Here is a 17,007-nt window from a genome sequence, read left to right on the forward strand (position 1 = left end):
CTGGTGAAGTAAAGAGGAAGAAGACAAACTCATGACGCAGGACTGAGAGGGAGTTTTCAAATGGGGGACAGCCCTGTCCAGGGCTCTGATTAGCTTCGACAAGTCACCCCAAACCACCACAGTCCCTTTCTAGTAGGTGACCTGAAAAAGGGACAGCTGGAAACTCAGAAAAATGTTCTAAAGCAAAAATAACATTTTAGGAATTTTAGACAAGTCTTGCCACTGAAGAGAGCCTTCCTTATAAAGAACAATTGTTCTTTCCAAGGCATCATTTCCATTGAAATAGCCTGCACATTAAAGAGAACACAGTCTTCCCAAGTAAAAATATGCCTCTTCTCCCCACATTCTCTTATTCAGGAGTGAGTGGGCAGCTCAGTTCTGAAAGAAAAACTAAAAAGGAAAAGATACCCACTTCCCTTCTCAAACACCTTCTACCCAAACAGGCACAATTACACAGCCCCAATTTTACTATGCTCTCGTGACTTGGTACAAGTGTTAGGCGAGAATTAGGCTAAGCAAAAAAAAAAAAAGAAAAGAAAAGAAACCTTGTTACTCATACAAAAATTTGATAAGATGACTTGCTATAATAAAATTTCTAAGTGAAGGAATTGATATCAAAGTAATAAATCAGTTTACTTTGATAGTCTCCCTTTAAATTGCCATATTCCTTAATTATGTGTTTCACTAAACACAGTTCCAATGATGAGGGGTGTGTGTGTATGTGTGTGTGTGTGTGTGTGTGTGTGTGTATGTTTGTGTATCTACCTGTTCCTTTGAGAATTATAGCCTGGAATGGCATGGAGCCATCCTGCTATTGATTTTCTAGAAGAATGTGAAAATGAGTTATAGCTCAGACTAGCTGTTTCTGATAAATTGATGTTGTAAGGTATTGGTTTTTATTGATTATTCACTTGCCATTGGTTCCCAAATTGAGTTGGATTAAAGGTCAGGCCAGGCAGCCAGTCCCCTCAAGCCTCAATATAATCTATAAGGCATACTTTTAAAAATCACAAGAAATATATCCTTTTAAAACTGCATTAACCCGGCTCCTCTCAGGGAGAGGAAGATGTGATTGGATGAGATAATCTATAATAGAAGATTGGATAGAGGCTAAGGACGACAGCCCTATAGGGCAGACCTTCTCCAAAAGTGTGGGGTCTGGGTAATTTGCAGGCTTTTTGACTACGCTGGACAGGGTGGGTGTCAGAAGGCAGGGCTGCATGGCTGCTGGGTGAAACAGCTGCTGAGAGTGGAGATTAAGCCACCTCCAGAAGTTTTCTCCTTACCTTTCCGCCATGTTTATCTTCTTCTTCTTTTTTTTTTTTTTGCAGTATTTATGGTTTTATTTTAAAAATATGGAACGCTTCATGAATTTGCGTGTCATCCTTGCACAGGGGCCATGCAATCTTCTAATAAATATTGAATAAATGCTTGAAGAAGCTCCAAATTACTCATCTGCCCAAGCACTTATGCCTCACCTTGTCCTGAAACATCTCCATTGATCTCAAGTGCTCTGATAAAACTCTCTAAATGCCAAAAATTCAGCTTAAATTGACTAATTGAAGCATACATGTGTTTTTTCACAGTGCTTTTAGGAAAGAGGAGAGAATCATGAAATTCAACAAATAATATCTTTTCTCAGGGCTGGATAAGTTGGCCTTTTAAAGTTTGATAATTGCACAATGTCTTTGCCTTTAACATAGATGTTTGCTGAAGTGCTTGGCTTTCTCGTCAACCAGTAGTAACAAGATAACAGCAAGAAGGCGGACAGGACGCCTGACTGCTCCACAGAAGCTAACAAATCTATGTGAGAGATTATAGCCAGGGTCGTAACACAGAAATAAGAAAAGACATGTGGAGAGGGCAGGAAGGATGGTTTTACTTTACACATGTCATCCCTCCCCAAAGCCGGAGCACACTTTACAAAACTACAGGCACTAAAAGCAAAAAATAGAATTCTGAGATTATATAAAACTGAAAATCTTCTGCACTATCAAGGAAATAGAGTGAAAAGACAACCTATTGAATGGGAGAACGTATTTGCAAGCCCTATATTTGAGAGAGGTTAATATCCAAAACATGTGAAAAACTAAAACAACGCAAGAGCAAGGAAACAATCCAATTTGAAGTGGGCAAAAAACTGCACAGACATTTTTCAAAAGAAGATGATATGTGGGAAAATGTTCAACATCACTAATCATCAGCAAAATGCAAGTGAAAGTTATAACCAGGTATCACTCATACCTGCTAGCATGACTATTAACAAAAACAATGAAAGGTAAGTGTTGGCAAAGGTGTGGAGAGAAGGAAACACCTGTATTGTTGACGGGAATATAAATTAGTACAGCCATTGTGGGAAATGTATGGAAGTTCCTGAAAAAAATTAAATATGCAGCTACCATAATATTGCCAGGTGCACTGGCTCACGTCTGTATCTAGCACTTCAGGAGGCAGAGGCAGGTAGACTGCTTGAGCTCAGGAGTTCCAGACCAGCCTGAGCAAGAATGAGACTCCGTCTTTACTAAAAAATAGGAAAACTATCCAGCATTGGGGCAGGTGCCTGTAATCCCAGCTACTGAGGAAGCTGAGGCAAGAGGATCAACTGAGCTCAAGAGTTTGAAGTTGCTGTGAGCTATGATGTTGGTACTCTACCCAGGGTGACAGAGTGAGACTCTGTCTCAAAAAAAAGGTAGGGAGGGAAGGGAAGGGAAGGGAGAGAAAAAGAGAGACAGAGAAGGAAGAAAGGAGGGAGGGAAGGAGGGAAAGGAGGAGGAAAGGAAGGAAGGAAGGAAGGAAGGAGGGAAGGAAGGAAGGAAGAAAGGAAGGAAGGAAGGAAGGAAGGAAGGAAGGAAGGAAGGAAGGAAGGAAGGAAGGAAGGAAGGAAGGAAGGAAGGAAGGAAGGAAGGAGTACCATAATATGCAGCTATCTCACTCCTGAAATCATTATGTCAATGAGATATTTTCACTCCCGTTTTCATTGCAGCATTATTCACAATAGCTGAGAGATGGAATCAAAGTGTTCATCAATGGATACATGGATAAGGAAAATATGCTTGTGCATGCACACACACAGATTCAAGTACAGATTATCCTACAATATTATAAAGGAATACTATTCTATACACAATGAAATGCTATTCAGCCTTAAAAAAGGAAGAAATGCTGTCATTGGTACCAACATGAGTAAATTTAGAGGACAGGAAGAAATGCTGTCATTGGTACCAACATGAGTAAATTTAGAGGACAGGAAGAAATGCTGTCATTAGTACCAACATGAGTAAATTTAGAGGACATTATTTTAAGTGAAATAAGCAGTACAGAATGACAAATACATGATCTCACTTATATGGAGAATCTATAAAGTGTCAAATTCATGGGAGCAGAGAATTCCCATGAATGGTGGTCCCCAGGGTCTTGGTGGTAGGGAATGGGGAGATGTTGGTCAAAGGATATAAAGTTTCCATTAGACTAGATGAATAATTTATGGAAATTTTTTGTACAATTATGGTGACCAGTTAATAAGGAATTATGTACTTAAAAATTGCAAAGAGAATAGATATTAAATATTCTTACCCTGCAAAAGGGTAAGTATGAGGCAATGGACATGTCAATTCGCTTACCTTAATAATTTCACAATGTAACCATGGAACAAAACATGTATACTATACATATACAGAATTTTTACTTATCAATTATATTTTAAATAAAGCTTAGGGATGGATCAAAAACAAAAACAAAAACTTTTATCCACAAAACAAATCAATAGCATGGAATGTCAGCTTTTCAGTCAGACACTCTTCAGAGAACTCAACCATGAACTGATGTTTCACTTGTCTTTGCCAAAGGCTGTTTGAGACATCTGATCTTGACAGAGGCAGTTAGCAGGTCTGTTAACCACCCATCCCTCAACGCTAACCTTTTCCTATGTTGTTAAGATACCAGGAATCCACACACTGGACCACATTTTTTTCTAATCCCTGTAGAAATGTTTTAAAGAGCTAATGGTTAACATTTTCTTCTTACTTCCATCCCTTTTTTTTGCCCAAGGTTTCATGGAAAAAATGATTTGGTTTTGTTTTTTCCTGATTATAGCATCCCCTTCAGCAGCATTTTCTTCTTCCCTAGTGTTTAACTTCATCATGATAATTAATCCTATGTGAAGGCTTTCCTATCTTCCACAAATTGGAGCCAAGAACATTACCTAGTATGCTATTTAATAGCCTTAATAGACAGGCATTCATTCTAGTTTCATCTTCCGGTTTAGTTTCAAAAGTAATAGTCCATAAAATTGCTTTATTTTGAAAAGTGAAGACTATGTAATCTGTGTGACTTAATTTTTACCTCACCTATCAGGGCACTGGGGACTGAACCCAGGGCACATTTTCAGTAAATGATTCATTTCCCATTGTGCTTAAAAAGATCACAGATGAGTTGGTGCACTAGAAATACATGGTCTTCCATTTCCATGAGCCTTCCACTGTGTCTGGCAACCCAGTCCTTTCCCTAACCTGCTCTCGCCATGCCATAAAACTGGAATCACTTTCTTTAACCCACCTATCCTCACGTCATCTACCTGCTCGCACACTTCTATTTCTCAGAAATAAAATAACATCAGCTCCCTCAAAGTTGTCCTCCACCGTTGCTTCTTAGAAGGCACCTATTGTCCCTTTGGGTTTTCCTATCCTTAAAAAAAAAAAGGGGCTCCTCCCCCTCCTTCTGGTTAGCCCTCCACCAGCGCCAAAAACTGTAAACACCATTCATCAAATATTTAGTAGGTGTCAGCCACTGTGCAAAACATTTTATAAGGATGATTTAGCTTTTCTAAAGATGAGAAAATTGTGGCTTAGGAAGTTTGTTCTGTTCAAGACTACACAACTCATCTGTGAGGAATGCAAGCATTGACCTTCTTGAGCCCATGTTTTAACCCCTAAATATTATGTGCCCTGGATCCAGCTTCTTCCTCTGGCCTCAGCATAAGACTGATCAGCAATACCTCTATTCCTTCTGTTCGCCATTCATCAGTTATTTAAAGCATTTGAGTGTCTCTTCAATGCATAACCCAGCAATTTTAATCGTGATTAAACATGTTCATACCTCCTATCTTAAAAAGTTTTTTTTCTACTCTGCAAATTAGAGTAAATATCATCTGTACAACTCCCCCACTTCTCCCCACAATCGCGTTGGAGGGGTCATTTCCATTCACCTCTAGTTCCTGGCATTCTGTTCACTGCTCAATCTAATGCACTCTGCTTTCTCCTCTGACTGCTTCACTGACATTGTTCAGGTCCAGGATGGATAAATCTTTGTGTTTAAATCCAGTGGGTGAACTTTTCAAATCTCGTCTCACTTGATTTCTTGGTAGCACTTGACCTTTTCATTCACTCCTTCTGAAACTTTCTCCTTCCTTGTCTTTTATGCTCCCTTAGGTACCAGACATTTTCTGTTCATGGATCTGCTCTCCACCTGGCTGTACTCTGCAGCTGGCCCCAGGAGACTGTGCCGTCCGGACCTTCCTTGTTGCCTTGACTTCCGCCATCTGCTTAGGTATAGCCAATGGGGAATTCTGGCAGGAGATTGGAAGGAAAGACGAACACAAATCTGTATTTATTCCACTGACTCTTTTTTCTTTTTTTTGCCATTTTTGACTGGGGCCAAGTTTGAACCCACCACCTCTGGTCTATGGGGCCAGCACCCTGCTCCTTTGAGCCACAGGCACCACCACCCCCACTGACTCTTTTAAGGACAAGTACAAATTAAGAGGTTTATTTTTTCCTGTTGAAAATAGGGGAAGAGACTTCTGCCCTTCTCTTTTCTTAGAGCATATACTTTAGAAAACATGTCATGGTAAATTATTTTTATGTCTCTTTGAAATGTTTTTGAATCTTTATAGAAGCTGAATAAGCCTCTTGCCAACATTGTCACCCAGGAATAATGTGACATTTCAAGGACCTGTGAGCCATCTCCTTGAAATAGAAACAAGATCACCCCTATCTCCCAGTTTCTGTGGGAAAGTAAAAACCTAACTTCAGCGGTCACTGTGTCCCAAGCTGCAAAACTACGTCCTGCCATCAAGATGTAAGAATTGATTGATTGATTGATTGATTGATTGATTGTTGGGGATTCATTGAGGGTACAATAAGCCAGGTTACACTGATTGCATTTGTTAGGTAAAGTCCCTCTTGCAATCATGTCTTGCCCCCAGAAGGTGTGGCACACACCAAGGCCCTGTCCCCTCCCTCCTTCCCTCTCTCTGTTTTTCCTCCCCACCCATCACCATAATTGTCATTAACTGTCCTCATATCAAAATTGAGTACATAGGATTCATCCTTCTCCATTCTTGTGATGCTTTACTAAGAATAATGTCTTCCACTTCCATCCAGGTTAATACGAAGGATGTAAAGTCTCCATTTTTTTTAATGGCTGAATAGTATTCCATGGTGTACATATACCACAGCTTGTTAATCCATTCCTGGGTTGGTGGGCATTTAGGCTGTTTCCACATTTTGGTGATTGTAAATTGAGCTGCAATAAACAGTCTAGTACAAGTGTCCTTATGATAAAAGGATTTTTTTCCTTCTGGGTAGATGCCCAGTAATGGGATTGCTGGATCAAATGGGAGGTCTAGCTTGAGTGCTTTGAGGTTTCTCCATACTTCCTTCCAGAAAGGTTGTACTAGTTTGCAGTCCCACCAGCAGTGTAAAAGTGTTCCCTTCTCTCCACATCCACGCCAGCATCTGCAGTTTTGAGATTTTGTGATGTGGGCCATTCTCACTGGGGTTAGATGGTATCTCAGGGTGGTTTTGATTTGCATTTCCCTAATATATAGGGATGATGAACATTTTTTCATATGTTTGTTAGCCATTCGTCTGTCTTCTTTAGAGAAGGTTCATGTCTCTTGCTCATTGATATATGGGATTGTTGGCTTTTTTCATGTGGATTAATTTGAGTTCTCTATAGATCCTAGTTATCAAGCTTTTGTCTGATTGAAAATATGCAAATATCCTTTCCCATTGTGTGGGTTGTCTCTTTGCTTTGGTTGTTGTCTCCTTAGCTGTACAGAAGCTTTTCAGTTTAATGAAGTCCCATTTGTTTATTTTTATTGTTGCAATTGCCATGGCAGTCTTCTTCATGAAGTCTTTCCCCAGGCCAATATCTTCCAGTGTTTTTCCTATGCTTTCTTTGAGGATTTTTATTGTTTCATGCCTTAAATTTAAGTCCTTTATCCATCTTGAATCAATTTTTTGTGAGTGGGGAAAGGTGTGTGTCCAGTTTTGGTCTTTTACATGTAGATATCCAGTTCTCCCAACACCATTTATTGAATAGGGAGTCTTTCCCCCAAGAAAGACTTGTTCTTGTTTGGTTTATCGAAGATTAGGTGGTTGTAAGATGTTAGTTTCATTTCCCGGTTTTCTATTCAATTCCAAGTGTCTATGTCTCTATTTTTGTGCCAGTACTATTCTGTCTTGAGCACTATGGCTTTGTAGTACACACTAAAATCTGGTATGCTGATCCCCCAGCTTTATTTTTGTTACACAGAACTGCCTTAGCTATACGGGGTTTTTTCCGGTTCCATACAAAACGCAGAATCATTTTTTCCAAATCTTGAAAGTACGATATTGGTATTTTGATAGGAATGGCATTGAATAGGTAGATTGCTTTGGGAAGTATAGACATTTTAACAATGTTGATTCTTCCCATCCATGAGCATGGTATGTTCTTCCGTTTGTTAATATCCTCTGCTATTTCCTTTCTGAGGATTTCATAGTTTTCTTTATAGAGGTCCTTCACCTCCTTTGTTAGGTATACTCCTAGGTATTTCATTTTCTTTGAAACTATGATGAAGGGAGTTGTGTCCTTAATTAGCTTCTCATCTTGACTGTTATTGGTGTACACAAAGACTACTGACTTGTGGACATTGATTTTATATCCTGAAACATTACTGTATTTTTTGATGACTTCTAGGAGTCTTGTGGTTGAGTCTTTGGGGTTCTCTAAGTATAAGATCATGTCATCAGCAAAGAGGGAGAGTTTGACCTCCTCTGCTCCCGTTTGGATTACCTTTATTTCCTTGTCTTGGCTAATTGTATTGGCTAGAACTTCCAGCACTATGTTGAATAGTAAAGGTGACAGAGGACAACCAAACTGGTTCCAGTTCTAAGAGGAAAAGCTTTCAGTTTTACTCCATTCAGTAAAATATTGGCTGTGGGTTTGTCATAGATAGCTTCAATCAGTTTTAGAAATGTGCCACCTATGCCTATACTCTTCAGTGTTCTAATTAGAAAAGGATGCTGGATTTTATCAAATGCTTTTTCTGCATCTATTGAGAGGATCATGTGATCTTTATTTTTGCCTCTGTTAATATGATGGATAACGTTTATGGACTTGCGTATGTTAAACCAGCCTTGCATCCCTGGGATGAAACCTACTTGATCATGATGTATGACTTTTTTGATGATAAGCTATAATCTATTGCCTAGGATTTTGTTGAGAATTTTTGCATCTGTATTCATAAGTGAGATTGGTCTGAAATTCTCCTTTTTGTTTGGGTCTTTTCCTGGTTTTGGTATCAGGATAATATTTGCTTCATAGAATGTGTTGGGGAAGATTCCTTCTTTCTCGATTTTTTGGAATAATTTCTGCAGTACAGGAATAAGCTCTTCCTTGAAGGTTTGATAGAATTCTGCTGTGAAGCCATCTGGACCAGGACATTTTTTGGTTGGAAGATTTTTTATTGTTTCATTAATCTCATTGCTTGAAATTGGTCTGTTCAGGAGCTCTATTTCTTCCTGGCTAAGTCTAGGGAGAGGGTGTGATTACAAATATTGATCCATTTCCTTCACATTGTCAAATTTATGGGCATAGAGTTTCTGGTAGTATTCAGAGATGATCTCTTGTATCTCTGTGGGATCAGTTGTTATTTCCCCTTTATCATTTCTGATTGAGGTTACTAGAGATTTTACTTTTCTATTTCTCATTCGTCTGGCCAATGGTTTATCTATTTTATTTATTTTTTCAAAAAACCAACTCCTTGTTTCATTAATTTTCTGAATGATTCTTTTGTTTTCAATTTCTTTTTTTCATTTTTATTTTGATTTTTTTATTAAATCATAGCTGTGTACATTGATATGATCATGGGGCATCACACACTAGCTTCATAAACCGTTTGACACATTTTCATCACACTGGTTGACATAGCCTTCCTGGCATTTTTCAGTTATTGGGCTAAGACACTTACATTCTACATTTACTAAGTTTCACATATATCCTTGTAAGATGCACCGCAGGTGTGATCCCACCAGTCCCCCTCCCTCTACCCACATCCCCCCTCCCTCCCCTCCCTTTCCCCCTTCCCCCTATTCTTAGGTTGTAACTGGGTTATAGCTTTCATGTGAGAGCCCTATTTCATTGATCTCTGATTTGATTTTGGATATTTCTTTTCTTCCACTGAGTTTAGGCTTAGATTGTTCTTCTTTTTCCAAATCCATAAGATGGCTTGTGCGTTTATTGATGCGCTCTCTTTCTGTTTTTCGAATGTAGGCATCTAAGGCGATAAATTTTCCTCTCAAAACTGCTTTTGCAGTATCCCACAGGTTTTGGTAGCTTGTGTCTTCATTGTTGTTATGCTCAAGGAAGTTAATGATTTCCTGTTTTATTTCTTCCTGCACTCATCTGTTATTCAACAGAAGATTGTTTAATTTCCATGCCTTTGTGTGGGGTCAAACATTTTTGTTAGAGTTGAGTTCCACCTTTAGTGCCTTATGGTATAAGAAGATACAAGGTAAAATTTTAATTCTTTTTATTCTGCTGATAATTATTTTGTGTCCCAGGATATGATCAATTTTGGAGAATGTTCCATGGGGTGATGAGAAGAATGTATATTCTTTATCTTTGGGGTGGAGTGTTCTATATTCGTCTATCAAGCACAGTTGTTCTAGGGTCTCATTTAAATCTCTTATATCTTTGTTTAATTTCTGTTTAGAGGATATGTCCAGCTCTGTAAGAGGAGTGTTAAGGTCCCCTGTTATTATGGTATTGTCAGATATCATATTGCTCAGACTGAGTAAGGTCTGTTTCAAGAATCTGAGAGCATTTAAATGGGTGCATAAATATTTAGAATTGAATGTCATCTTGTTGTACTTTTCCCTTGACCAATATAAAGTGACCATCTTTGTCTTTTTTGACTTTAGTTGCTTTAAATCCACATGTATCTGAAAATAAGATTGCAACTCCTCTTTTCTTCTGAATTCCATTTGCCTGAAAAATTGTCTTCCAACCCTTCACTCGGAGCTTTAATTTGTCTTTTGAAGCCAGGTGTGTTTCTTGCAGACAGCAAATTGATGGCTTGTGTTTTTTAATCCAGTCAGCCAATCTATGTGTCTTCAGTGGGGAATTCAAGCCATTAACATTTATTGAGATAATTGATAAGTGTGGTAGTATTCTATTCGTCTTATTTTGTGAGAGTCCATTGCTTAGTTTTATCTTTTGCATCAGTGTGGAGGTTAGGTTCTGTCCTTTAATTTCTGAGTTTTTACTTTGCTGCTGATCTATTGTGGTGGTCAGTGTGTAGAACAGGTTGAAATATTTGCTGTAGAGCTGGTCTTATTGTGGCGAATTTCCTCAATGTTTGTATATCCATAAATGATTTGATTTGTCTGTCAATTTTAAAAGCTTAGCTTAGCAGGGTACAGAATTCTGGGCTGGAAATTGTTCTGTTTAAGTAGATTAAAGGTAGATGACCATTGTCTTCTTGCTTGGAAAGTTTCATTAGAGAAGTCTGCAGTCACTCTGATGGATTTGGCCCTGTAGGTCAACTGGCGCTTATTCCTAGCAGCTTGCAGAATCTTTTCTTTTGTCTTGACTTTGGAAAGGTTCATCACAATGTGTCTTGGAGAAGCTGGGTTAGAGCTGAGGCAACCTGGGGTCCGATATCCTTCTGAAAGGAGTGCGTCAGAATCTTCGGTGATATCTGGGAATTTTTCATTTATAATATTCTCTAGTATGACTTCCATTCCTCTGGGGCATTCTTCTTCCCCTTCTGGGATTCCTATAACTCATATGTTGGAATGCTTCATAAAGTCCCATAATTCTGACAGTGAACGTTCTGCTTTCTCTCTCTTCTTTTCTGCCTCTTTTACTATCTGAGTAATCTCAAGAACTTTGTCTTCTACCTCTGAAATTCTGTCTTCTGCATGGTCTAACCTGTTGCTGATACTTTCCATTGCATCTTTAAGTTCCCTAATTGACTGCTTCAGGTTCCTTCAGTTCTGCTATATCCTTTCTATATTCTTCATATCGCTCATCTCTTATTTGATTCTGTTTTTGGATTTCCTTTTGGTTATTTTCCACTTTATTAGCAGTTTCCTTTATTGTCTCCATCATTTCCTTCATTGTTTTCATCATGTGTATTTTTAATTCCCTTTCTGTCATTCCTAACATTTCTGTATAGGTGGAATCCTCTGCAGTAGCTACCTCGTGGTCCCTTGGAGGGGTTGTTCTGGATTGGTTCTTCATGTTGCCTGGAGTTTTCTGCCAATTCTTCCTCATGAGTGATTTCTTTGATCTGTTTCCTTGCCCTAATTTTCTTTTCACTTCCTCTTGCTCTTTAAGTTCCCGTGTAGCTGTCAGTGGTATTAGGCAGATTGAACACATGTGACCACTTGCCAGTTTTCCACTGTTTTTGTCCTCCTCTTGGGGTCCAAAAGTCTCTCGCTGACTCCCTGTATCCTCAAAGGGATGATGATAGGCAGATCCCACCAGCCAGAGATGCCTGGAGTCTTATCTCCCCAGACTCACAGTGCCCAGATGCAAGGAAGCTGTTACTCGGCCGCCATCTTGCTCTCTCTCCAGATGTAAGAAATTTATTATTCCTCTGGATAATAGTCAATTAGCTAACACAGATGGTCGCCCCAATTATCAGGTAAGTGGTGGGTGACCTATGTGTGATACATGGTGCTGTCAAAGTCCTCCGAACTGAGGACCAGTTACTTGAAAACATGTATCGAATGGGTTGGACATTTGGGGTTATATGAAAGAATGAGATTTTTTTCTTTGCAATCTCTTAGCTGACTTTTCTTAGTGATTTGCGCAATATTCTAGTTCAATGCTTATCCAGGAATAAAACTATTTTCTTTCACTACTATCTTTGTGGAGAGGTTTTCTGTGTTGGGAGATTTTGTTTCCAATTATATTTCCCCAATATGCTCACTTTTTAGGGTCACCTGGGTCAGCCTGAGTCCCTCCACTTGGCAGCCCTGCTCCTCTCATGCCTTTTTTTTTTTTTTGCAGTTTTTGGCCAGGGCCGGGTTTGAACCCACCACCTCCGCTATATGGGGCCGGTGCCCTATTCCTTTGAGCCACATGCACCGCCCCCTCTCATGTCTTTTTACATAATGACTCTGTTTCTCTGGTTCCTATAACAACTCTTTCCTTTCTTCCCTGTGGGCCAGTGTGTGGTGACAGCTCCCCGTTTCTGTCCTTAGGTTAAGGCACGATCTCTGTGGCTGCCTTTTATCTTGTTAACACTTTGTAAATAGTCCCTTAATTAAACCCTCTTCAAATTATCCTAATTTGAGTGTGCATTCCAGATTAGGGTCTCTGGAAGCAGGTGCTGAGAAGGAATTTGGGGCCTAGGATATTTATTAAGCCTCCACAGCTGTCAACGGATGCGATAGCAGAATTCAGGGGAAGGAGAGTAGAACTTTGATACAGCTCTGAAAAAGCTGCAGGCAACCCCAGAGGAGCATATGGGGTTCAAGAGACTTGTCCTGCTAAGACTGAATATCTAGACCTTTGTACGCCTGTCAAAATGGGGCATTGGTCCAGGAAGAGTGTGTGCTTCACTGAGGAAGCTCTTTGCTACCAAGGCAACCCTTAAAGGAGTTCACAGCTAAAGCTGTCTGCCAATAGTGCTCCCAGGGGCTGGGCAATGAGTCCTTTCTTAACATGAAATCCAGTGGCACATTGCCAGATCCACCAGAGACCAGCCCTTGCACCAGTCAATTCCACCCCTTATACATTTGGGGAGAAGATTTTCTTGTACTTCATTGTTGAAATGGTTTCCAGTATTTCTCTTCCATCTGGTCTCTTAAGAAAGAAAGACTCATTGGACAAACTGTAGGTCCCCCGCAGCTGATCTGAGGGCTACATCACCTCCTGAGGATGGCAACCCTCTCCCCTCTTCTCTACTCATTCTGTGGTCCCTTGTTCTTCAGCTGTGTCCTCTGCGGGCCCGGGTGTCTTACTTTACAGCATGATCCACATCAATCACTGCAAAGGGACCTTAGCACTGATCCCCTGGCTGTCTCAGGGACCTGAGCACTGATTCCTATGGCTGTCTCAGGATGCCCTCCATCTACTCGTCCATTTACAATCATGTCTGGGCAAGGGAATATGGAGAAATACCCCAGTGGAGCATTTGGGCGCTACAAATATTCCTCCCTGCCCTTTTAACAGCAGCCCTGCCTCTTCTTGATGTTAATTCTCAAAAAGAAAGAATAAACATTGTTTATAAATACTGTTTATAGCTTATGTAATTACTTGGTAGTTGACAATTTAGAAAGGATAAGGTTTGAATCAGTTTTGATTTTTTTTTTTTTTTTTTTGCAGTTTTTGGCTGGGGCCAGGTTTGAATCCACCACCTCTGGTATATGGGGCCGGCGCTGCCCTCAGTTTTGATTTTTTAAAAAATAGATCTTAGCCATGCATGGTGGCTCATGACTTAATCCTAGCACTTTGGAGTTTGAGAGCAGCCTGAGCTATAGTGAGACCTCCTTCTTTAATAAAAATAGAAAAAACTAGGCAGGCCTGGTGGAACACACCTGTACTGCCAGATACTTGGGAGGCTAAGGCAGGAGGATCACTTGAGCCCAGGAGTTTGAGGTTGAAATCACCTGTGATGCCACCGCACTCTAGTTTGGGTGACAAAGCAAGACTCTGTCTCAAAAAAAAAAAAAAAATCTTAGGTACATGACAGTGATATCTGTCCCTGTTATCCATGGCTTTTAGGAGCTTCCTGTATTTATGGGTTTTTCACAGTAAGAAGCTTCAGAGAATGTAAAATTTTTCCGAGCTATGTAGCATGAGGGCAACCCATCAGTTTGGCCTTCTGAGTCTTTCTACTTAATCTTCTTTGCTTCCTGCTAAGGCAAGGATTTGACTAACCAAGTTTGTTCAGCAATTTCTTGTTCAGTATCAATATTTTATTGTGTTCATTCATTCATTATTTATTTATTTTGAGACAGAGTCTCACTATGTCACCCTTGGCTATTTTTTTGATGTAATTGTCATTGCTGTTTGGCAGGCCCAGGCTGGATTTGAACTTGCCAGCTCTTGCCAGCTGCTGAGCTATAGGCACCAAGCCAAGTATCTTTATTTTAAGATTGACTAATACATTATAACATTATTATTACATGGCTAACAACTCTCACATAATACCAAGGCTAAAGAATTAATTTCTTTCTGGGGACCTTGTACAACCCCTAGGGTCATACATTTTTTTAAAGCTCTTCAGTATTCTAGAAATTTTTTTTTTTTTTTTTGCAATTTACGGCTGGGGCTGGGTTTGAACCTGCCACCTCTGGCATATGGGGCGGGCATCCTACTCCTTTAAGCCACAAGCACCACCCTCTAGAAATATTTTTATTGCTCCTCTCAGCTTGTTTATTTTGTGTCCATGAACATCTAATTAACCTCTACCGAGTTTAAACTTTGATATCTGTAACTGTACAGATATCCTTCTTTCTTCTTGATCCCCAGAGTTTGCCAATGTTCCTGGCCTGTAAGGTCAGCATGTCATCAGCCATGGATACATACCAGGACAGATTTCTAAGGGAACCATGAAGCTTGATTTCCACACATCAAGAACAGTTCCAGTTCTTTAAAAGTGGACATGTCTTAATTAAGAAAATCCTTTATTATTTACTTATTTATTTTTTTGCTGTAGAATCATCTTTTTATTTGGGGTGAAAATCCACAGTAATTTTGGGGGGTTGTAATTAAGATGTAATGGAATTATAATTCTAATGAATAACTTAACGTAACTTCTTGAGATAAATATAATAATATTTTATGGATAGTTTGGAACCCCAGTATTAAGACTACAAACAGGCTCGGCGCCCATAGCACAGTGGTTAGGCGCCAGCCACATGCACTGAGGGTGGCGGGTTTGAACCCGGCCTGGGCCAGCTAAACAACAGTGACAACTGTTGCAGTGACAACTGCAGCAAAAAAATAGCCAGGCATTGTGGTGGGTGCCTGTAGTCCCAGCTACTGGGAGGCTGAGGCAAGAGAATTGCTTGAGTCTAAGAGTTTGAGGTTGCTGTGAGCTGTGACGCCATAGCACTCTACTGAGGGCTATATACTGAGACTCTGTCTCAAAAAAAAAAAAAAAGAAAGACTACAAATAAATACTAGCCCACATCTATCACTGATGCTTCATACTGTTTCTTTCTAATGAATTGACCATTACATTTCCGAAGTTCTGAAATGGCCAACAGATCATAGAAGGATAATCTATGATTAGGCTCCTGCTTAAAACCAACAACTTCAGCAAACTGCTGGCCTTGATTCAGGGCCAACTAGAAAAACCTTTAAATGTGACATTTCTGGCATGGTCTCGGTTTATCCGATGACAGTTATGTGTCAGTTAATGACAGGGATACATTCTGAGAAATGCACCATAAGGCCATTTTGTCAGTGGGTGAACATTATAGAGTGTACTTATGCAAACCTGGAAGGTATAGCCTGCTATTATACAAACCAAAGCTACATGGAATAGCCCATTGCTACCAGGATGCAAAGCTGTATAGCATGTTACTGTACTGAGTACTACAGGCAATTATATGACAGTGATATTTGTGTATCTAAATATATCTAAACATAGAAAAGGTACAACAAAAATACAGAATTATAATCTTATGAAACTACTGTCATAAATGTGGCCTACCTTTGACCAACATTGTTAAGAGGTACACGACTATATATCCTTTTGTAGCAAAAGAAGTAGATTCCTGTTGAACCTTGCAAATACCTACATACCATTGAATTCAAGGGATTTTGTAAAAGCATCTTGTACAATATTTTATTATAATTATAAGCAGTTTTGCAGACAAGGACAATCAAAATATGTCATATATTCTACAGAATCATCATATAACAGCAAGACTAGCTCCAAAAGTCTCATTTACATATGAATAATATCTAGAAGAAGTAAAATGCAAGGATAAAAGAATTAAAAAGAGTCAGGAAATCAAGATACCCCTGAAAGCTCTAACAATGGCCCCTAGCAAAATTTATACCTATTAAATATACTTCTTTGATTCTGTTAAAAGAGTTCAGTGAACTATAAGAATGTATGGATAAAACATTAAATGAAAATTGGGAAACCATACATAAATCAAATGAAAAGTTTGACAAAGAAACGATTAAAAAAATAGAAATTTTAGTGATGAAGAATGCGATAACTAAACGAAAAAATGCAAAGGAAAGCTTCAACAAAACTTTCTCTCTTTTTTTTGGCTCAGCACCCATAGCTCAGTGACTAGGGCGCCAGCCACATACACCGGAGCTGGCGGATTCGAGCCCAGTCCAGGACTGCTAAACCAAAATGACAACTGCAACCAAAAAATAGCCCAGCCTTGTAGCAGGTGCCTGTAGTAGTCCAGGCTACTCAGGAGGCTGAGGCAAGAGAACCGCTTAAGCCCAAGAGTTTGAGGTTGCCGTGAGCTGTGATGCCATAGCAGTCTACTGAGGGCGACATCTTGAGACTGTCTCAAAAAAAAAACTTTCGTTTTTTTAATCATTTGGGGTTCATTGAAGGAACAAAGAATTAGGCATTTGTTAGGTAAATTCTTTCTTATAATTGTGTCCTGCCCCCCCAAAGGTGTGCCATACACCATGACCCCCATCCCCCTCCCTTCTCCCCTTTCCTTGCTCCCCCATTCCTGTACCCCCCCCACCATGTATTAGATCATCTATTGCCTTCATATTAGAATTGAGTACATTGCATTC

The 17,007-nt window shown here is 39.6% G+C and overlaps 1 non-coding gene and 1 pseudogene across 1 annotated transcript; both read right to left on the reverse strand.

The window, feature by feature from the left end:
• Nucleotides 1-1,349: 1,349 nt before the first annotated feature.
• On the reverse strand, nt 1,350-1,441 carry LOC128576647 (uncharacterized; annotated as a pseudogene).
• Nucleotides 1,442-15,435: 13,994 nt separating this feature from the next.
• LOC128576598 (small nucleolar RNA SNORA2/SNORA34 family) lies at nt 15,436-15,575 on the reverse strand. Its single transcript, XR_008377438.1, has one exon. It is a non-coding gene; the product is annotated as a small nucleolar RNA SNORA2/SNORA34 family (small nucleolar RNA).
• Nucleotides 15,576-17,007: the final 1,432 nt, after the last annotated feature.

The sequence above is a fragment of the Nycticebus coucang genome, chromosome 24 (assembly GCF_027406575.1).
Source record: "Nycticebus coucang isolate mNycCou1 chromosome 24, mNycCou1.pri, whole genome shotgun sequence".
NCBI classification, from domain to species: domain Eukaryota; kingdom Metazoa; phylum Chordata; class Mammalia; order Primates; family Lorisidae; genus Nycticebus; species Nycticebus coucang.